The sequence below is a fragment of the Euphorbia lathyris genome, chromosome 6 (genome assembly GCF_963576675.1).
Source record: "Euphorbia lathyris chromosome 6, ddEupLath1.1, whole genome shotgun sequence".
Taxonomy (NCBI): domain Eukaryota; kingdom Viridiplantae; phylum Streptophyta; class Magnoliopsida; order Malpighiales; family Euphorbiaceae; genus Euphorbia; species Euphorbia lathyris.
In genome coordinates, this window is record NC_088915.1 from 41,325,812 (window position 1) to 41,349,960 (window position 24,149).

A 24,149-nucleotide genomic window follows, 5' to 3' on the forward strand; every position below is an offset into this window, starting at 1 on the left:
CTACTCCTATCTAAGTTATTCTACTCCTAAGTGATCTTTTACCAATGTAATTGCTCGAAGGGACATGAGGTGATACGATAATAATGAGAATAGATTGTTTAGACAACGGAATTAAAACCTAATCTAAGTCACTTGTGTCCGAGGCGATTAACCCTACCTATCCTCCTAAGGTCCCTAGTTCGTGATTCCCTTGTAAGGCCGAAACTAGCTCTAAGGCTCAGCAATTTGGGCTTAATCTTCTATAGGGTCGTCAATCCTATAGGCACTAACTAGGTCAGATTCAGCTCGCAATATGTGCCAACTTAATTTTGGGATTATCGAATGAGTTAAACCAATCAGACAAAGCGTAAGACAAAGATTTAAGCAATAGAACAATTGAATAAACAAAACTATAACATATATTAAAGATGAAAAGTATTGTCACGAAGATACAATGAGCCTAGGATTCATAACATGGATCAAAGGCTAGACAGAATATAAAAGAAGAAAAATCCCTTTCAGGGAACCTGTCTACCAATGCAGGCGTCTTCCTAGACTTAAGGATGGAACTTGAGCAATCCTCGATGAACGGAGCTTCGGAGGTGTCTTCAATGGAGGTTGAAGGAGATGGAGGAGGCGGAGAGGATTTCTCAATGTGGAAGCTAGGGTTTTTGCAAAGATAAAAGATATCTAATTTACAATTGGAAATTCCTATTTATAGATGCGGCTCAGGCCCTCTTTCTGACCTAATTGTATCCTTTTGTAGGTGGGAAGTCACGGGGTCAATCGTGTCTTTGTGGGACCGGGAATCAGTCTTTTGACTGATTCCCGCAGGGCAGCTCGCCGAGCTGGCCTACAAAGGCCAGCTCGACGCGAGTTGGCCATGCCAGCTCGCCCATGCTCGACGGGCTGGCAGTGCCAGCTCACCGATCCGGCCCCAAAAAGGCCATTTCGACGAGCGGGATTGCCCAGAACGCCTTGCGCGACTGCTGGATGTCCAGAAACGCAACTTTCACCCGAACTCGTTCCTGTTTTAGCCTGCACATGCACGAAAACTCCAAATAACATTAGTTCCGAGGCTAAATTGACCCGCCAATCACTTATTTTGAGTAAACACTCCTTTTGGTGCGACTTTTGGCGGATCAATTAGCTATAAAAGATAATGGAAATTTAACGTACATGCCAATTTGGCCATATTTGCCTAAAATAACCAGAAAACGAGCCTAAACAACGAAAAGTAAATAGAACATATCCAATTTCTAACTAACTCACACAAAAGCATATAAATGCGAGAATTGCTCGCTTATTCATGAAATAACGCTAAAACTCGTCCTAAAATCGTACCCAAAGATAGGGGTTTTTTACCCCTATCAACGTGTCCAGGTTACGCCCAATTTTCCTTTTTCCATCCGCCGATTGAATTTTATCCGTCTTCCTTAGAACCAGATCTCCTTTATTCAGTTCCACCAATTTAGCATTTTGGTTGTGGTAAGAAGCGATCCGCTGTTTGTAGGCAGCGATCCGAGTATAAGCTCTATCCCTCTTCTCTAGATCATCCAAGCTCTTCGTGAGCCTTTCACCATTTTGTTGTTCACAATAAAAGGACACCCTGATACTCGAATTTTTTATCTCTATAGGAAGGACCGCTTCAACTCCATAAGTAAGGGAAAATGGCGTTTCTCCGGTAGCCACTCTAGGGGTGGTTCGATACGCCCATAAAACAGACATCAATTCATCTGCCCAGCATTTTTTCTTTTCCCCTAACCTTTTCTTGATTCCCTTAACAAGGGTTCTGTTTGTAACTTCGGTCATGCCATTGGACTGAGGATAATAGACAGAAGTGAAATTGTTGACGATTCCCCAATCTTGGCAATATTTCCTAAACTCCCCATAATTAAATTGTGTTTCGTTGTCTGTGACAATCGTGTGTGGCACTCCAAACCTTCCAATAATGTTATTATGGACAAAATCGACTATTCGCCTTGTTGTGATAACTGACACAGCTTCTGCTTCCGCCACTTTGTGAAGTGATCTATAGCCACTATTACGAACTTGCATTGCCTCTTGGTGGGGGGAAAGGGTCCCACTATATCGATTCCCCATGTGGCGAATGGCCACCCATCTACAATCGGCCTTTGAAGGGCTTTAGGTACATGGGTTTCATTTGTATGAATCTGGCAATTATGGCATGTCTCTACTAACTTTCGTGCATCTTGTTCTGCACCAGGCCAGTAATACCCTGCCAACCTTGATTTTTTGAAGATAGTGGTGTACGCCTTGTGCTCCACATATACCTTCATGTAACTCCCATAAGACATCATGCCCTTCTTCTGTGGCGATGCATTTTATCCAAGGCTGGCTAAATGATTTTCTATATAACTAATCCTCCATAACAACATAGTAAGCTGCTTTCTTCACCACCCTTTTCGCCTGGTCTTTGTCTTCAAGCAAAGTTCCCTCTTCTAGGTACCGGATCAAGGTGGTCCGCCGATCATTTTGGGGCAATTGAATGACTACTATTACTTCTTTAGTGAATGCTGGCCTCGCCTTTGTTGTGAAGGGACAAGTAAGGTCTTCCCATTGACCTTTGCTTGAGGCCAATTTGGCCAGATGATCTGCCTCCATGTTCGATCCGTGCATGATGTGTACTATCTCCCATTTTACGTCATTGCTCTCTAGAATAGCCAAGATCCTCTTCGCCTCTTCTGTGTATTTCACCAAGGTTTCATCTTTGACATGAAAGTTTTTCGTTATTTGGTTCACCATTAATTTTGAGTCACTATATATCACCACATGCTCTGGAATAATCTCCTTCAATAATTGTAACCTAAGGAAAAGCTTCATATTCCGTTGCATTATTGGTTACGGGGAAGTCCAACTTAGTCGCATAGTGTATTCAGACATATTCTGGCCCTTTTATTACAACCCTCGCGCCAGCGCCTTCCTCAAATAAGGCTCCGTCCGTATACATGGTCCATTCTTCCAGTGGGATCTTCGGCGAACTTGTGAATTCTTTTGTAAATTCATTGACAAAATCCGTTAATGCCTGGCTTTTTAGCGCGGTCCGCCCTTCGTACCGAATATTGAATTCTCCCAGGCATATTGACCATTCCATTAGCCTTCCTGATGTCTCTAGCCACTGTAACACCTTTTGCATGAATTCTTATTCGCACAACGATGGTATGGGCTTGGAAATATGGGCGTAGGCGGATGGAAGTGATTACCACTGCCAGAGCCATTTTGTCTAAATTCGAGTACCTTGTTTCAGCATCTTTCAACACCTTACTCACATAATAAATAGGGTATTGTTGCCCTTCTTCCTCGCGAATAATCACCGTACATACCACCTTTTCCGTAACTGACACATATAAGTAAAGGTCCTCCCATTTAACTGGTCTTCTCCTCAAAGGCGGCTTGGTCAAGAACTCTTTAATCCCTCTGAAAGCCTGCTGAAAGTCCTCATCCCATTCAAATAACTTTTGCTTCTTGATCACCTCGTAGAAGGGAAGACATCGCCTGGCAGAACAGGATATAAATCTTCCTAAGGCTATAATCCGCCCATTTAAACGCGACACTTCCCGAAGGTTCTGGGACGCCTTCATTTCTAATACTTCTTTGAGATCTGTTGCGTGTCTCTCTATGGTCTTGCTTTTAATGATCATGTCGTCCACATATATGGAGAAATTATCTCTTTTTTTGTCTTCGAAAATTTTATTCATCATTCGTTGATACGTGGCTCCTGCATTTTTTAGCCCAAAAGGCATCACCTTAAAACAATAGGTAGCCTGATGCGTAATAAATGAAGTTTTGATCCTATCACTAGGATCCATAGGGATTTGATGATAACTGAACTTTACATCTGTGAAGGAGTAAACTTCATGTCCCGCGGTCCCATCTACCAAGATGTTAATACACGGTAATGGATAGTTGTCTTTCGGACATGCCTTATTTAAATCTGTGAAATCAACACACATTCTATAGCCCCTCCAGCCTTCTTGAGAAGAACTACATTCGCCAGCCATATGGTATATATTACCTCCTCAATGGCATCCGCTTTTTTGAGTTCCACAATCTCTTCCTCTATTGCCTTTTATCTTTTAGGCCCATGGTTCCTCCTTTTCTGGGTGACGGGTGTGGCATCCTCCGTAATGTTTAGTTTATGAGTGATGAGATTTGGACTCACTCCCACCAATATTTCATTATCCCCTGCAAAAAATTATTGTCATTCAATCAGGATTTTCACAATCTCCCCTCTAATTTCTGGCTAGAGCCCTTTCGCAATTTTCACCCTTTTGCCCTCTGAAATAAAGCACATCTCCGTGTCACCCAGTGCCGTAGTGTTTTGCTCTTCCTCCTCTTCTTCATCTTCAGCCTGTGGGCGTATGGCCAAGGAAGCCATATATGTTTCTTGAGCCGTTTTCTGGCTTCCCTTAATCATTACCCCACCTTTAGCAGTTGGCATGTACATGGTTAAATGGCGGACGGAAATTAAACCAGCCGCCTCCGAAAGGAAAGGCCTTCCTAAAATGACATTGTACGCAAGCCGGCCATCTAGGATGGTAAACTCTTGCTCTTCTTTCCAAGTTTGATCTCCATCTGTGATTTCACACTCCAACATCACTTGCCCTTTAGTCTGAACTATATGTCCAGTCACCCCTAGAATATCCATGATAGTTGCTTCTACCTGCATAGGGTCTATTTTTAGCTTTGCAAATGCTCCCCTTGTAATTACATTACATGATCTTCCAGTGTTATTCATGACCCTCTTCATATCCCATCCTTTGATGGTCATCATGATCACCAAAGCATAATCATGAGGATCGTTCACTGAGCCCATCTCTACAAAAGGTTTGTTAGGGCCGACTTGTCCAAAGCGTACGTTTTTGCGTTTTTAGCAAACGATTGGTATCCTGGTCCGCCTGCAATAACGCCGATGACTCCTTTTGTTTTGGCTTTAGAGCCTTCTTTTTCTTTTCCTTCGCCGTGTTCACCTTGCACAAACCTATCGAGCGAACCTCTTTCGATCAATCTTTCAATTTCCTTGTCCAGCGCAAAACATTTATTAGTGTCATGGCCTTGTCACATGTGGACCCGGTAATATGCCTTTGCGTTTTTGCCCATCGGGACATGCTCCCCTACTTTTGGGTCGGGATATGTAATGTCCTGCTTGAATCTACTCTTCTCCAACCACAGTAGGATTTCATTTTTAGGGGTGTTAAGGGGCGTGTAATTTGGTCAATTTTTTGAGGTTCGCTTCCCTCTTTGATCCACCCATCTATTCTCCCTTCTACCGGATCCGCCACAGTCTCTCCTGTCAGGTGATCTGGCGGTTGGCGATCCGGCGGCCCGATTTATGTTGTCAATTTCCATGAACCTTTTACAACGTTCCATTAATTCCACCAGTGTTCGTGGTTTATGGATAACCATTTTTTCCTGTAACCGCTTGCATTAGGTGTTTTTAATTATTGCTTTAACCTGGTGGGCGTATCGTTCAACATTCTGGTTTTGCCTTCGTGATTCCTCCTAGAACCGTGCCTCTACCGTTGCAGTGAACCGTTGTGGAGAAAGGGATCCTTCATTCCTAGCCAAATTAACATTTTGGCGAGGTCTGGGCAAATGTCTGTGGCGGGAACGTGGCCACTCCTGGTGATGTTCAGAATTGTTTTGCACCATATTCGCTTGTGTTGTATTGGTGGCTCCGCCTTGGGTCGGTTGGTTATTGAAGACCCTTCTAGCCCGATCAATTAAATCGTTTCCAATTAGTATGGTTCGGGCCCTCTCAGTGGATTCATTGCCTAACTCTCGACGAACAGATTCCACCATTTGTTCGAAGAAGGATTCTGGAGACCATTCATGTGATGGTTGAACTACACCGTTTCGGGGAAGTGTAGCATGCACAGGAGGAGTGACATTGTTGTTGCCATCAATTCCGGTCGACATATTTCCTACAGGTGGTTCAGTGGGTATAGCTCGTGGGGTTGTTGAAATAGAGATACCTCTAATGGGAGTGTTAAGATCGTTTGAAGACATTCTATGTTCGTCGTGTAAATCCTATTATTCTTAGGATTCCACCTTCACCGCACTAATTGATATCACGTTGATTTTTTTACACCGGATAATGTTCCTATGGGGTGCCGTTGTGCTCGGCTGGGGGCACTCCGATGCCTAAGTTAGTAATTTCTTGAATGAGAATAATCTGTAATCACAAAGGAAAGCTAGAATTGTGTGTACCTTTTAACGCCTTATTACAAGGGTATTTATATAGGATTAAGTGATAACCATAATGGCTCCCCTTTAATGCCTTTAATCAAGTCTAATGCGCTTTTAATGTGACTTAACTTTGATCTTTACCCCCGAGCTGTTATTGTCTTTAAGGGATCATTAATGTTTATTAATGATGGTGATTCCACCGTGTAACGACTTAATATCATGTCTTAGCGGATCGAGTAAGGGTGTACCTCTCTATATGGCGGATCCCGGATGACCAAGGGCGTATCATCGTATAGGTATCATTCATCTGCCCTTACGCTAGACGTACACCGTATATCCTGAGCTGGCGAGTCTCTTGTGGCTTTTCTTCCTTTCGGTCCTTCTTTTAGGGAATATTCCCAGCAAAGCCCTAATGATCACATTACGGATGTTATCAGATCTGTTTACAAATTTTAATGCAATGAATTCACAGTTTGCTTATTTGTGTGATGTCTCTAATAATGGTATCATAAATGCATTAGATCCACCTAGTGGCATATTTAGCATTCATAACTCATCATAATTGAAATAAATCTGGGTACATAGGAAGAACCCAAAAATGTTTCTATATCGAATGACTTAACTTCTGAAGGAAGGGTTGAGATTATCAAAACATTAAAGAAACATGTGAAAGCCTTCGTTTGGTCCTATGATGATATGGAAGGAGTTGATAGAGAAATTGCTGAGCATAGAATTCCAACTGATCTAAAGATCAAGCCCGTTAAGCAGAAATTGAGACGACTCCATCCAGAATGTCCAACAAGAAATAGGAGACATTCTTTCACATTTTGTCTATCCAGATCTCGTAACTTAGTTCTATAAATAACTCTATACTTCTCTTGACAATGAAGACCCCCTAATCACTTTTGTTTAAGGAAAACAGTTTATCATCACTCCCACCTAGTTGGTAGATCTACTAGAAGTGGATCTTATTGGAAATGAGCTTCGCAAATATGGAGATGAGAAGAAGATCAAAGACTTCAATCCCAAATACCTCACACTTGAGGATCTTCAGGGTGAACTAATCTCAACATATCTCCATCAAATAACATGTCAAGCCCACTATCTTGTGGTAAACTATATTCTTCCTAAAAAGGGGGTCTATCAACTCAGTATCCAAGCTAGAGCTCTATGTCATGTGGACGATCTTAGAGAACAAGGCTTTGAATCTTCCTTGTCTGTTGATCTTCTTCATGGAGAAAGTCAACACTCAGCTGATATATGGCTCCCTCATCTCTCTCATCCCAGCTGAGCAAAAGATTAGGATTCCATCAGGTTGCCATATCATCCAATGCTCAATCATCAACGAGAAAATACAGTTTGGACTGGAGTATAATAAATAGTACAAGGCTATTCCTACTATGGAACCTAAACCTACAAAATCCTCCAAATCCAAGAAGAGCAAGAAAGGCTATGAGAATTCATTAGAAGCTCTTGAACCCAAAAAGGTTAATAGATCCTCTAAAACTAAAGCCTCTGAAGCTTTTAAACGCAAGACTTCTGAAAAGAGAGCCTCCGACTCTTTTAAACATGCATCTTTTGAAGAACCATCAATGAAGAATCCGAAAACTTCTTCTAAGACAATTCCGAAGAAGCCTCATTCCTCAATTGCCATCAATCCACAACCAACACAACCTAAGGCAAAGCTTCCAACTGTTGCTGAAAACCCATCAAAAGCATAAGAAGGACCCCTCTCCTCCTACCTCTAACTCTGCTTCTGATTCAGATCAGACATTTTAGGACAATTTGGATGTTGCTACAAAACAAACTCTTCTACTGAGCAAAAATGCTCTTCCAATAAGTACCTTTGTTGGCACTGGATCTAGCAAGTATGCAGTTAATTCTCCTGAGCCTCGGAAGACCACTCATAGTCAGAAAGATGATTATTTCCTACCAAACTTCCCTCTGACCAATGCCTTCCTTATCCTCAAAACAGAAGTTGTCAAAGTTAATGAAAATTCTCCTATAAAGATGATAAGCCCAAAATATACCTAAAATATCATTAATAATTATGTCAAGTTTATATTGAAATCGTGCTAATTATATCTATTTAGAGTACTTTTACGTCTTTATATGTTTCTTTGATGCAAGGTACTCAATTATTTGGTTAAATCCAAATAGGAGCTAAAACGGAGCAAAAACGAGGGAAAAACCTAAGTTACGAGCCAAAAGCACGTGTAATTCAGAAGACTGATACGAGGAGACGGGAAGCAGTCGAGGACCGGGAATAAACACCCATATCGCGATCGAGATTCCCATATCTCGGTCGCGACACGCTAATTGTAGGCACGAAAATCCACTTTCCTATAGCTATATTTATCAGCCCCAGGTCACGACTGAGATTCTTAAATCTCGGTAGCAACAACAGCAATTCCAGCACTGATTTCACATGTTAAAATTCCAAATAACGCATCCGTTCGTTCGGATAGAAACGACTCTTCACCAGTGGACACGGCCCTTCAAACACAACCCTCCAGCATCTATAAATAAGTGGTTCATTTCAGAATTCATGTTGGTTGTTAGAGTTTTAGAGAGTTGATATTATGTTGAAAAAATTCTAATTCAGAAGAGAGTTAGATATTAGTTTTCCTTTCTGTAAAAGCAAACTTGTTGTACACAAGTTGTTCTTAGATTAATTACAAACACAGTAGCAATTAGTTTAAATTTAAGAGTTGTTCGAAGACAAGTTCACATTCTGATAGTGGATCTAGCGATCTCTATTTTGAGGGTTCAGCGAGAAGGATTAGCGGCTGAAGCACCCCAGGGTCTGACAAACCTACGAAGTTTGAGGAAAGGATTGACAACCCAGAACTCAAATTAGTTAAAATGCTATCCATGTTTCTTCTTCTCTGTTAACTTGTGAAGATTCACAATTCATTAATAATACATCTTTTATATTCAATATATTCTTTCTGTTGTTATTTTGATATTGTTCTGACAAAATGATTTTCAAAGTAATATACTGGTGTTTGCATTAAAACGTTTTACTCAAATATAATTGTAAGGAAACTTTGTTGAACACTTAAAAGGATTAGGATTTATGGATGATATAATCGATAGCTCAGCTTATCAGACATAAAACACCAATTTGATTAAGGTAGTGATTTGTTCCGACCGTAGAAAGATCGTCTGCAGCTCGAAGCCCGTTAATTGCGTTAAATGATGAATTGTTACATGTTTATAATCTTACCAAAGTTATAGTTTCTTTCTTGCTTAATGCGAGTAAGATTCGTGTACTTCTAATTCTAAAACATAAAGTTTCTGTTCTGTAATTAAATCTCAAGACAGATTTGCATTCTAAGTCTCAACATATTATTACCATCTAAATCAAACCAATACAAATAATTAAATGATTTTCTAAAGTTAAACCTAAAGACGTGAATTAAACTGAATTAAAATAAGTTTTCATTAAAAAGTATTCCCGGTGGGTTCGATATCTTTTATTACTACAAGCGTATACCATACAGTTGCGGAAATCGCTCAACAAGTTTTTGGCGTCGTTGCCGGGGAACGCCAAATTTTTTTTTACAAAAATTTAGATTTTTCGTGTTTTATTCCGAATCTAGGTTTACATATACTTATATTATTATTTACATATTAATTATTAATTTTACTAACAATTTTTTTTTCAATTTTTTTTGAAGGTATATTCAGTTCGTGCGTGTAATTTCAAGTTCATGCGTAGTACTCGAAGTTCAGGCATTCAACCGGAATCACTCGATCTAGAAATTGAAAGAACAGTTAAGAAAAATAGAAATAAAAAGAAAAATAAAGAGAAACAGAATCAGGAACCACAGCCAGAAATCATGACAGTTCGTCCCAGACTTATGGATTTCGCTACACCAGGAGTAGCCGGTGTAACGAACAGTATAGTTATACCCCAAATAAATGCACATCAATTTGAAATCAAACCAGCCTTGCTTAATATGTTGCAAAATAATGTGACATTTTATGGACTACCTAACGAAAACCCAAATACCCATTTGACCAATTTCCTAGAAATTTGTGAGACTTTTAAAATGATCGATGTGCCTGTTGAAGCAATTAAAATTCGTGTATTTCCTTTCACTTTGAAGGATATGGCCAAAGTTTGGTTAACTGCTATGCCGGCCGGAACATTCGAAACTTGGAACCAATTAGCCCAAGCATTTTTATCCAAATTTTTCCCTTTAGCAAAAACCGCAAAAATTATAAAAGAATTGACATCTTTCACACAACATGAAAATGAAACCCTGTATGAAGCATGGGAACGTTTCAAAGAACTTCAACGTTTATGCCCACATCACCATTTGCCCGATGACCTTTTGATGCAGACATATTCTATAATGGAATAAATCCCACAACCAGAGGTTCATTAGATGCTATGTCATGAGGGTTATTTATGAAGAAGACATATGCCGAAGCGAAAGAACTTTTAGAGGAAATGGCTATTAACAGTAGCATGTGGCCTGCCGAACGTGGACACACGCCAGTTGCAAAACCATCATCCTCGACTACATCACCAGTTAAAGGTATAGTGAATCTCGATCCCATCACGATGTTACAAGCTCAATTTTCTGCGCTTTCGCACAAAACTGACAAGTTTATGACACTGTGTGACAATAATGGAAACCCAATCCAAGTTGACGTGGATTACAATGGTATGGATGAGGTAGAACAGGTAAACTTTGTCCAAGGACAAAATCAAATTAATAACCCTTATTCACATACTTATAATTCCGGATGGATGAATAACCCTAACTTTAGTTGGAAAGATAATAACAATGCTGGTGCCAATTAAGGTCGAACTAATAATTATCAAAATCAATCAAGAGACACGATTGGAACATTATCTTCTAAAATCGACAAATTCATAGATGCTATCGGTGGTAAAATTAATAGCCACGATGACGGTTTTAAACAAATTGAGAACAAATTCGATCAATTAGTTAAGAAGCATTCATCTAGCATCCATAATTTGGAGGTTCAAATAGGACAAATTGCTAAATCAATTCCATCCCAATAGGAAGTCTTCCTAGCCATACGAAAGAAAATCCTAAAGAGCAGGTAAAGGCTATAACTCTTCGGTCGGGAAAGCACTATTTAGGTCCGGAAATGCTTGGAAATTCTACTAACATTTTGCAGGGAAGTGATTTGACAACAAAATCCTCAGAAGTGAATGCAAGTTCGAAGAGTTCGCCCGTTGATGCTAATGCAAAAGCATTTTCACCAAAACCACTTTTTCCACATAAAGTCTGAAATAAGGACCATGACAAACAACTTTTAACGTTTTTAGACAAACTTAAAAATTTGCATATTAATTTAACGTTTATGGATGCAATAACGCAAATTCCTAACTATGGTAAATTTTTAAAAGACTTAATTTCTAAGAAAATTAGTTGGGCAGGAATTTCATCCATAGCATTAACCGAAGATTGTAGTTCAATCGTATCAAGTCATTTGTCGACTAAGCTAAAAGACCCTGGATGTTTCACCATCCAGTGTAAATTGGGAGACATCGAATTCCCAAGTTGTCTTTGTGACTTAGGAGCGAGCATTAACTTAATGCCATTATCTATTTTCAAAAAGTTAGGTCTAGAAGAAGATATCAAACGTACTAATATGGTTTTGTAATTAGCGGATCAAACCATTAAGAAACCATATGGTATAATTGAGGATATTTTAGTTAAAGTCGATAAATTCATTTTTCCTACCAACTTTGTTATACTAGACTTTGCATATGACCTTAATTGTCCGCTAATTTTTGGTACACCGTTTATGAATACGGGACGTGCATTAGTCGATGTATCGGAAGGAAACGTAATTTTGAGAATAGGTGAAGACAAAATTGAGTTCAATATGAATAGAGCCATGAAATACCCTATGGAAGAGTTTGTTTGTATGAAACTTGATTTGGTCGATGAGTGTGTCAACAATGTTGTTCAAGAGGAAAATGTAATAGAACCGATAGTTGAAGAAGAAATGGAAGATAAGGCTCTTGAGCCTTTGATTCGAGAAGATGGACCAATTCCGCCTTCGATTTTAAAACCCCCTAAGTTAGAACTTAAAGAGTTACCCAGCCATTTGAGGTACGCTTTCCTAGGCGAAGGCGATACTCTACCTATAATTATCTCTAACAAATTGACAAAAGAACAAGAAGAAAAGTTAAAAGAAATTGTTAGAAATAGGATAGGTAGTATAGGTTGGCAAATTTCAGATTTAAAAGGAATTAATCCTAGTATTGTAATGCATAGAATTCATTTAGAAGAAGGTAAGCCCCCTAAAGTGGATAGGCAAAGATGCCTAAATCCGAACATGAAAGAAGTAGTAAAAAATGAGATTACTAAACTTTAGATAATGGAATCATATATCCGATTTCGGATAGTGAATGGGTTAGTCCGATCCATTGTGTACCAAAGAAGGGAGGCATGATAGTAGTAAGGAATGACGAAGGTGAATTAATACCTATGCGAACCACCACAGGTTGGAGGGTTTGTATAGATTATAGGAACCTAAACAAAGCAACCAGGAAAGAACATTTTCCTCTACCTTTCATTGATCAAATGATCGAAAGGATAGCCGGTCATGCATTTTATTTTTTCCTAGACGGTTACTCCGGATTCTTTCAAATTTACATTTACCCGGATGACCAAGACAAAACAACCTTCACATGTCCTTATGGAACCTTTGCCTATAGGAGAATGCCTTGGTCCATGTAATGCACCCATAACGTTTCAACGTTATATTTAACGATTTCATTGAAGATATCTTGGAAGTTTTTATGGATGATTTTTCAGTTTATGGAGATTCTTTCGATGCATGTTTACAAAACTTAGATAAAGTATTGTCTAGATGTGAAGAAACGAACTTAGTACTAAATTAGAAAAAATGTCACTTCATGTTAGACGAAGGAATAGTTTTAGGACATAAAATATCTTAAAAAGGATTAGAACTGGATAGAGCGAAAAGTTCAGTTATAGAAAATTTACCCCCACCAACCACGGTAAAGGGAGTAAGATCATTTTTAGGACACGCAGGTTTTTACAGAAGGTTTATAAAAACTTTTTTGTAATTGCCAAACCACTTACTAATTTGCTTATGAAAGATTCTACCTTTGATTTTAACGAGGATTGTTTACAAGCCTTTAGTACGTTGAAAACCGTCTTAGTCAGTGCACCCATAATTGCTAAACCCGATTGGGATTTACCTTTCGAAATTATGTGCGATGCAAGCGACTTAACCGTAGGATGTGTACTAGGTCAAAGGAACGATAAGAAACTTCATGTCATATATTATACGAGTCACACATTGTCCAGTGCACAGTTAAATTACACAACAACCGAAAAAGAAATGCTAGCGGTAGTTTTTGCATGTGATAAGTTTAGATCGTACTTGTTAGGATCTAAAGTCATAATTTACACCGATCATACAGCTTTACGGTATTTGTTTGCTAAGAAAGATGCAAAACCGCGTCTTATTAGATGAGTTTTATTATTGCAAGAATTTGACATAGAAGTTAAAGATAAAAAGGGAGTCGAAAACCTTGTCGCCGATCATCTATCAAGACTTGAAGATGAATACAGTCCAATTGGTGAAAACCGTAGGCATACGAGATGATTTTCCCGATGAATATCTCATGCAAGTAAAAAGTGTCACACCACCATGGTATGCGGATATAGCTAATTACCTTGTTGCTCATATTGTTCCAGATGGATTGAATTCCCAGCAAAAGAAGAAATTATTTTCTGAAGTTAAAAAATATTTTTGGGAAGATCCATTTTGTTCAAAACATGTGGCGATGGTATGCTTAGGAGATGCGTTAGTGAGTTTGAGTATAACTCTATAATGTTGGAATGTCATGCAAGCTCTTATGGAGGTCATAACGGCGTGAGCAAAACAATAACTAGGATATTAGAATGTGGATTCTTTTGGCCTACGTTGTTTAAAGACGTTCGTTCATTTATTATTTGATGTGATAAATGTCAAAGAACCGGGAATTTAGGAAAGAAACATGAGATGCCTCTCACAAACATGTTGGAAGTAGAAATCTTCGACGTGTGGGGAATCGATTTCATGGGTCCTTTACCTCCTTCTTTTGGCAAAACCTATATTTTAGTAGCCGTAGATTATGTTTCAAAGTAGGGTTGAAGCAATTGCAACCCCGACAAATGATTCTAAGGTAGTTGTTAAGTTTCTAAACGAAATATTTTGTCGATCTGGAGTTCCTAGAGTTATGGTAAGCGATGGAGGTACTCATTTCATAAATAGAAGTTTCGAGTCGCTTATGAAGAAATACGGAGTACACCACCATGTATCTACGTCGTACCATCCTCAAACGAATGGTCAAGCGGAAATATCGAATAGAGAACTCAAATGGATACTAGAAAAAACAGTTTCGTCTTTTAGAAGAGACTGGGCACATAAACTTAACGATGCGTTATGGGCATACCGTACTGTATTTAAAACACCTATAGGAATGACACCTTATAGACTAGTCTATGATAAAACTTGTCATTTATCAATAGAGTTAGAACATAAAGCATATTGTGCAATCAAAACCCTTAATTATAATTTGCAAAGCGCAGGGAAAAAGCGTTTGTTCGACTTAAACGAGTTGGATGAATTATGCTATTTATCATACGAAATTGCAAGGGTATATAAGGAAAAAGTGAAAAAATGGCATGATGCCAGAATTAAGGTTAAAAGCTTTAATGTTGGGGATAAGGTTTTGCTTTTTAATTCCCGATTAAAGTTATTTCCAAGTAAGCTTAAGTCTAGATGGACTGGACCGTATGTGGTTAATAAAACGTTTGATTATGGAGCTTTAGAATTAGAAAATTCCAAAGGCGATCGATTTAAGGTTAACGGTAATCGATGCAAAATTTATTACGAAGGCGCTCCAATTCAAGCAATTGAATTTGTGGACGAATTTTATGAAAATTAATTTATTTAGTTTTCGTTTTTAATTTTTCGTTTTTCTTACCTTTTGTTCATAGTTTTTATTTTACTTATTTTTAGTTTATTTTATAATTTGTTTTTTTTGTGTACAAATAAGTTTTGTGATTGAAAAAAAAAACTAATCAAGTCATGTTTTTGAAATTTATTTCACAAAAAAATGTGAAGTGTTTATGAAAAATTCAGAAATCTCTGTAGAGATTCTAAGTGTATTAGAATTAGGAAAAATTTCTTCTCGCACCAAGATTTTAGAAAATCTCTGTCGCAACTAGGGATATGCCACGACCGTCTTTGCCCTCATTTGGCAAAGCGTGTCGCGACCGAGATTCCTAGTATCTCGGTCGCGACACAACATTATGCTCGTGCTGTCACCTTTGTTTTGTGTATTTTCCTAACTTATATGCTGAAATTCGAAATTTCAGTCAGTTTTTACCCAAAAGGTATCAATTTGACACCTTTTCACTCTCAACAGACAATTTTTTATACCAATAACCTATAAATTCATGTAAGTTCGGAATTCTATTATTCATCATCTCTTTCAGAATTCTGAATTTCTTTCTCTAAATTTCTAAAGGTTACAGACACGCCTTTTCTTTCAAACATGACTTCATCTCTGAAAAAAACCAAGAAAGATATGTCTGCTCGTAGCAAACGTGTTGACATTTTAACAGAGTACGAAGCACCATTTCCCATCTACAATGAAGATGAGGGCAGACGCTATTTACGGTTTCGTTATGTTATATTTTGTGGAATGTTGTATATGGACGAGTTCCTGAATGGAGAACTCGGGATCAGTGATGCTATGAATCACTATCTGACAAACTTAGGATGGACTAAGTTTGCATCAATGAGGTTTCCAATTATTGGAGATTGGATATTAGAGTTCCTATCTACTGCCTGTTTCGTCAACAAGAGGCGTGTTCGTCTAAGTTTTCATCGGGACGGCCAAGCATTTACTTTTGGATATCCTGAACTGCATGCATGGTTTGGTTTTCCACCACGGGATACTAACCAGTACCATCCTGGACGAGATATGACTTCTCGAGACATATGGAGAATGTTGACGGGATTTTGGAGATTCAATCCGAGTCTTGCCTACAACAAATCAATAAATTCTAAATTTCTCTGTCATAGTTTGTTCGGTCGAGTCAGTAGTAGTGTCGTCCAAGATACAGATTTATATGTGTTAGGAGACATTTTCCAAGGCAATACTGTTAATTCCTCGAAGATTTTAATGGAGGGATTAGTTGCCGCTTCACGTTCAAAGAATAGGAAAATAGGGTTTGGGAATATAATCTGTGGAATTATTCTCGGTACCAAGCGAAGTTGTTTCAGTTCCTTGGAGTTGATTACGATTTCTTAGAAAGTGAGGGAATTGTCAAAAGAGTTTTTCGTGTTGGTCCGCAATTTCTTTCTCTAGAAGAAAGACATGTCTTCATCCAAATGAAGATTGACAGGGCCAATGCAAGACATATTCCAACTCATCGGGATACTGTTTGATTTTATTTCTGATATTGATTGTTTTAATTGCATCTAATGTATATATGTTTGATATTTTTTTCTTTCTAATGTATATAGATGTATTTATATTTCATTATGTATATATGTTTTAATAAGGTAATTAATGTAAATATATCATTATGATTAATAAATTCTTATTTCATCATTAATGTTTCTTTTATTAAAGGCTAAACCTTTTGGTTTTCATTAAAATAGATTTAATGTTTCAGTTTTGTTTTTAAAGTTTCAGGAATTAAAACTTAACATTAATGTAAATTGATTGCAAGAAGAGTTGAATTATTCAAGTTGATATTGTCAAATATATCAATATTTAGGGCAGCAGGTCAGGAATCTCAGTTGACATATTAATATCTCTGGACGACCAGCGCAAGATAGAAATTTCAGAAGATTTTTCTCCCCTGAAAACCTCCTGTCGCGACCAAGATTCTTGAATCTCGATCGTGACACGCGTGGTTGAAGACGGGATTTGAGCCAAAAATTGCACCTATTCCTATTCCTACTCTAAATTAATCCCTATTAATCTACCCTATTTAATACACATCAATCCCACCTATATACATCACCTATACTTTCACTAATCAAACACTCTTTCCTCTTCCCAACACAAAGATTCATCACCTTCCCCATATATCTTTTCCCTATTCATCATCTTCTTCCTTACACAAACACATACCATTACTCAACCATTTACAATTCTTTCATCTCTCTTACATTTTTTCAAGCCAAAATCAAGTCAAAATGCCTAGACATAAGAGAGTTTCCAACAAAACTAAAGCCACCGAAGCAAATCGTTTACGTGTTCAGTACGGAGCAACGTTCGATATTGAAATGGAAGCGGAAGGACGACGTTATCTACACTTTAATGGGAGCAAAATGGAGTTTACCGATCTGCAATTCTTTGATTTCGATACGGTAAATGATCTCTCTTTCACCGAGCGTATTAATGAGTATTTAAGCATATCTTGGTTGGACGACATTTGCTAGTATGCCTTTTCCGCATATTGAATCCTATATTGTGGAGTTTTTGGTCTCTCTGGGTTATGATAAAAAGAAAGGTGTTATTTCTTTTCGAAATAATGGAGTTAGATTTGAGGTCACTTATGAGACGATGGGGGAATGGTTTGGTTTTCCTACAAGGAATTTTTATCAAAAGCCGAAAACTTTTAGTACGCACTCTGTTTGAAATTCTTTAACCAACTTAGAGGTTTTCTATCCGAAAAACACTTCAAGCAGATGAATTAAAGATAATTGTGTGTTTTATTTTCACAAGTATTTGTCTTTTTCACTATTTGGTCGGGTTGAAAGTTCCAAAGTGCAAAGTCGTGACTTGTTCGTGCTTGACAGTATTTTTAAGAATTTTACCATTGATAGTATTGGCATGATATTCGATAATTTATATCGAGCCGCCATTTCCCGCAATAGGCAAGTGCCTATGGGTAATTTAATTACCAGGATCGTTTTGGGTGCTTGGGGTGAATTAACGGATTATCAAAACTTACCTCATCATGTTGGATTGCCTCTTTTGGATATTGCGGCTCTTCAGAGAGCCAATTTAGTGCTTAAACTTGGTCCCCCCATATTTATTTCATATGAAGAGAGCATTAAGCATCTCGTTGCTAGTTCGGGTGGCGGAGCTTCGAGTTCCCAAGGTTTAGGTACCAAAGAGGGTGATGATGAAGATGAAGAGGATGAGGAGGAGGAGGAGCATGTTGATACACAAGCACAAGAGCAAGCACAAGAAGAAGAACCAAATGTTGAAGAACAAGTCGGATGGCAACGTGTTTTGACACAAGTGAATGAGCATAACCTTTAAATGAATTTGAGGTTAGATGAAGTGGTTGCCAACAATACCGAAATGAGTTCAAGGATCACCATGGTGGATGCTAATATCCATTCTTTGAGGCATGAGCACACATCTACTCGCCGTCGGATGCTATCATTTTTCCGACGCCAAGGAGTCGTAACTACACCATCACCACCGGGTTCACCTTCTCAAGAATAGGTTTTATCCTTTCTTTCTTAACTCATTTTCGCTATTGTCTTGTTTTATTAAGTTTGGTACAATCTTTTTTAATTATGTTTGGTACCATTTCTATTTTTATGTTGAATGTTTTGATACAATATTTTCGTTTCGAATTCATATGCTTAATTTTGTACTATTTTTCGTGTTTTGTCAATTTTTGCACCAATGAGGACATGGTCCAAATTAAGTGTGGGAGGAGATATTTCATATTCGTTTTTATTTTAAGTACGAATGAATGCAACGAATGAAGATGAATGCTATTTATTTAAGTATAAATGCATGTTGATAATTTTCATTATTAATAAGTAATATACAAATTGCAATATTTGTTTTTACACAAATGCAACATTTTTTATGCAACATTTTCAAACCATTTTTATGTAATATTTTCAAAATGACATTTTTATATAAACATTATTTTTTTAAAACTATATATTTCATATTTTTAAAATACTTAACTTATGATTATTTTTAGGTTATCATTATCGTTAGAAATAATATTTCTATACGGGCAATATTTTTCAAATATTTTTACAAATCTCCGAAACGATTTTATCAAAAAACATCTCGAGTGAATGTATATAAGTAAAATTTCTTTATTTTTAATCTCTATTTTATATCATGCAAACACATGATAATATAAATCTTATTTTCAATTTTCAATTAGGTTTATAGGCATAAATCGAACTAACAACTTTAGCTTTTTAGCTCGGTTTGATTTCGTCTTATATTAAAAACCAATTGAAGTTTTTAAGAAAACTTTAGCCATAATACATGTTGAACTTTAAGTCAATATAGGATGAATGTGCTATTTTTCTTTCTCATTTTTAAATTTTACGTTTAATAACTCATGTTAATAAAATCAAGTAGTCGTATTCTTAACTTTTGGCCACGATTGAGACCGCCCATTTCACAATCGAGGTATGAAAGGTAAGAAAAAGTAAGTAAACGGTACTTTTGGCCACGATTGCGACAAACCAACCTTATCACAATCGAGGTATGAAAGGAACGTTAAAATTAAAGCAAAAATTAAACGTGTTAAGTTTAAAGTAACGATTGCGTCCACCCATGGCATGGTCGGAACTTCTTAAACGAACACAAAGCAATTTAATTGATATAAAGTCACGGAATAGACCACCCTTATCACGGGCGTGACTAGCAAATAAATTAAACATAAGTTCTTATTAATCCATATTTCATACAATAGTTTAGGTTTGGGAAAGGAAATTTTGTGCTTTGAAATGCCTTGAGACGAAAGACTCGAAAACATGCGTTCTTACACCGTCCCGAATACTTCAATATAAAAATTGAGATACAAGACGAATGATATATCGCCTATTATATTAGCTAGTTTGATATTTTGCGTATAAATTTACCATGCAAAGTTAATCTTTCGGTTTAACTAATTCAAAAAGGATACATGGATATATGTTCTATTTTCATAAAGAGATTGATTAAAGAATAACTTCAGTGAAATTTTGCTCGGGACTAGCAAAAGCTTAAGTGTGGGGGATTTGATAAGCCCAAAATATACCTAAAATATCATTAATAATTACGTCAAGTTTATATTGAAATTGTGCTAATTACATCTATTTAGAGTACTTTTACGTCTTTATATGTTTCTTTGATGCAAGGTACTCAATTATTTGGTTAAATCCAAATAGGAGCTAAAACGGAGCAAAAACGAGGTAAAAATCTAAGTTACGAGCCCAAAGCACGTGTAATTTAGAAGACCGATATGAGGAGACGGGAAGCAGTCGAGGACCGGGAATAAACACCCATGTCGCGATCGAGATTCCCATATCTCAGTCGTGACACGCTAATTTCAGGCGCGAAAATCCACTTTTGTATAGCTATATTTCTCAGCCCCAGGTCGCGACTAAGATTCTTAAATCTCGGTAGCAACAACAGCAATTCCAGTACTGATTTCACATGTTAAAATTCCAAATAACGCGTTTGTTAGTTCGGATAGAACCGACTCTTCACCAGCGGACACGACCCTTCAAGCACAACCCTCCAGCATCTATAAATAAGTGGTTCATTTCAGAATTCATGTTGGTTGTTATAGTTTTAGAGAGTTGATATTATGTTGAAGAAATTCTGATTTAGAAGAGAGTTAGATATTAGTTTTCATTTCTGTAAAAGCAAACTTGTTGTACACTAGTTGTTCGAGGATTCAGCGAGAAGGATTAGCGATTGAAGCGCCCCAGGGTCTGACAAACCTATGAAGTTTGAGGAAAGGATTGACAACCTGGAACTCAAATTAGTTAAAATGATATCCATGTTTCTTCTTCTCTGTTAACTTGTGAAGGTTCACAATTCATTAATAATACATCTTTTATATTCAATATATTCTTTCTGTTGTTATTTTGATATTGTTCTGACAAAATAATTTTCAAAGTAATATACTGGTGTTTTCATTAAAACGTTTTACTCAAATATAATTGTAAGGAAACTTTGTTGAACACTTAAAAGGATTAGGATTTATGGATGATATGATCGATAGCTCGACTTATCAGACATAAAACACCAATTTGATTAAGGTAGCGAACTGTTCCGACCGTAGAAAGATCGTCTGCAGTTCGAAGCCTGTTAATTGCGTTAAATGATGAATTGTTACATGTTTATAATCTTACCAAAGTTATAGTTGCTTTCTTGCTTAATGCGAGTAAGTTTCGTGTACTTCTAATTCTAAAACATAAAGTTTCTGTTCTGTAATTAAATCTCAAGACAGATTTGCATTCTAAGTCTCAACATATTATTTCCATCTAAACCAAACCAATACAAATAATTAAATGATTTTCTAAAGTTAAACCTAAAGACGTGAATTAAACTGAATTAAAATAAGTTTTCGTTAAAAAGCATTCCCTGTGGGTTCGATATCTTTTATTACTACAAGCGTATATCGTGCACTTGTGGAAATCGCTCAATAAAAGATTCAAAATGTTGATCTATCTGACTCTAAACTTCTCAAGCCTCCTTCAACTCAACCTCCCAAAACTCAATTTACTAAAGATGTCATCAAAGCTCTAGTCGGTGCAACTCATACCATGATTGATTATGGTGAAACCAAACTACCTAAAATTGAAGCCAAAATCACTCAGACCACTCCGCCTTCTACTTAAGATCAGCTTGCTAGCTAACTTCAAGATGCTACTAATACTTGAAGTGGTAAAGAACTCCTCCATTCCTCACATCTCTCAGCCTTCCCTGATAGCTGCTCAATCCAATGGAGAGACTTCCTTACTTCTGAGTGAATTAACAAGCATCAAGAGCCTCCTTCACACAGTTGCTGCACTCATCAATCAGTAAAGGTTCATACTTATGCATATAAAATGGCAACTATCCAACTAATTATGCTTTCCCGTCTGGCTCAGCTGAAGTACTCCATCAGATTCATTCCTTCTAGAGATGTCATTGCAGAGGATGTACCCCATAAGATTACATCTGAACTTCAAACTATAAGTGAAAATATTCGCAATCTTCGTGAAGGTGTCGCTAAGCTTATGAAGGACATGCTAAGAAAATGAATACCATTTTGAAGTATTGAAGGGAAAATCAAGAAGCCATCAAACGTCAGGATCAGAAGTTGACCTTAATTCCCAACAGCATAAAGCTCTGGACAACAGTCTCCTGAACGTTCTTCAAAAGTACTCCCATTCCCTAACTGCCTTTACCCTTTCGGAAACAAAAGCAATTCAACTCCTTATAATAGAGATGAGAAGGCAAGGAACTATTTCTCCTAAACGCGTCGTAGTCTTTCAAGATATAAATGATGTACTCATACAGAGTTCTAAAAACTTTAGAAAGTCACTCAACAGCTCAATCCTCGCCAAGCTTCCTCTGCCTCTGCTGATACTCCATCTCACCCATTGTTGATAACAAAAAGGGAGAGGATGAGAAAGAGAAAGAAACAGAAGAAGACCAAAGACTAAACAAAGAACAAACTCAATAGTCTAGGTCTTTAGCTATAGATTCTTATTACTTTACATAGCTAACAAAGAACAAACTCAATAGTCTAGGTCATTAGCTATAGATTCTTATTACTTTGCATAGCTATGTAACTCTTCTGTCTATTTGTTTATGAAAATATATTCTAAATTCTAACTTACACTTATCTTAGTTTTATGCTCTGAATATTTTTTTAGCTGTTCATTTTTTTATGCTCTGATATATTATTGAACTCTTCAAACATGTTTAAGCTTTGATACTCATCTTAATCTTTTAGCTCTGATACTTTTTGCTATTGAATTATTTAACTCTCTGATCATTTTTCTCATTAGCAAAGTTAGTAGCTCAACCTTTATGGGAGAATAATCAGAACAAGCGTAAGTTCAACAACTCTGGGAGTAAGTAAAAATATGTTCCTTCCTCTGAATACTTTTATCATCATCAAAATGGGGGAGATTGTTGAAACCCAATTTTGATGAAGTTTTGATTATAATAAAAAATTATATTAAGGAATTAGATCCTTCGAGTATATACAAATTCAGAATTAATTATGCCTTTATAAACTAATAATTTTGTTTAAGTGTTGAAAATTGTTTAAGGCATATTAGGTTGTTTCTGTAAAAAAAAAGGCAAACAGGCCTTGTTACCAATTAAAGGCCCAAAACAGAAGCAAGTCCAAAACCAGAAGATAGAATCCCATACCGGATTCAGAAGAAGACAACAATGTCGTCTTCCCTAAAGTTTGCCCATTTTGGTTCATTGCAGAAAACGGTCATCTCTACGAAATAACCATCTCTCTACATACACCAAAACAAAAACGCTCTTGCTTGCAAGATCAAAAACTAGAAAAGGTCATTGGATGAAACTTATCGATTGTTAATGGTCCTTTGAGTCAGAAACGTCTAGTTTCCCAAATTGTCAATACGTTAGAAAGACCAGAAATCTCAAAGAAGAACAAAGTACGTTTCTTCTCAACATACATCTTTTAGATTCAAATAGTTAGCTTGAATTTCTGGCTATTTAATCAAAGCTCAAGATCAAATTCAACTAGACCAATTCAAGCGCAAAAAATCTACATACGAGATATATTATAAAAAGCAAAAAACAGAGCAAAGTGCTAAACATAAATCAAAGTTCATAGAGAGAGAGATTAGTTCAAAACATTTTCTATTTGAAGAAATTGTAATCGTTCGACGTATACATTAGTCATTTGTTACCTCGGTCATAAGTAGCAAAGTGTGAATTAGTGTGAGTGTTAATGAAGGAAGGTACTTCATTCAAACTTAGGGTGTTTTGTAAAAGGTTTGTTCTCTACCTCTAAAAGATATCGTTAATGGATTAAAGCTCAAGTGAAGGTATCTTGAGGACTAGAGGTAGGCAATAGGCCAAACCAGTATAAATCTATTGAGTATTTCTTTCTTTGCTATTTTCCTTTTACTTCTACTGAACTATATATGCTCTGATCCTTATCTCACATATCAAAACTTTGAAG

The 24,149-nt window shown here is 37.1% G+C and overlaps 1 non-coding gene across 1 annotated transcript; it reads right to left on the reverse strand.

The window, feature by feature from the left end:
• Positions 1-10,412: 10,412 nt before the first annotated feature.
• Positions 10,413-10,519, reverse strand: LOC136234388 (small nucleolar RNA R71). Its single transcript, XR_010691273.1, has one exon. It is a non-coding gene; the product is annotated as a small nucleolar RNA R71 (small nucleolar RNA).
• Positions 10,520-24,149: the final 13,630 nt, after the last annotated feature.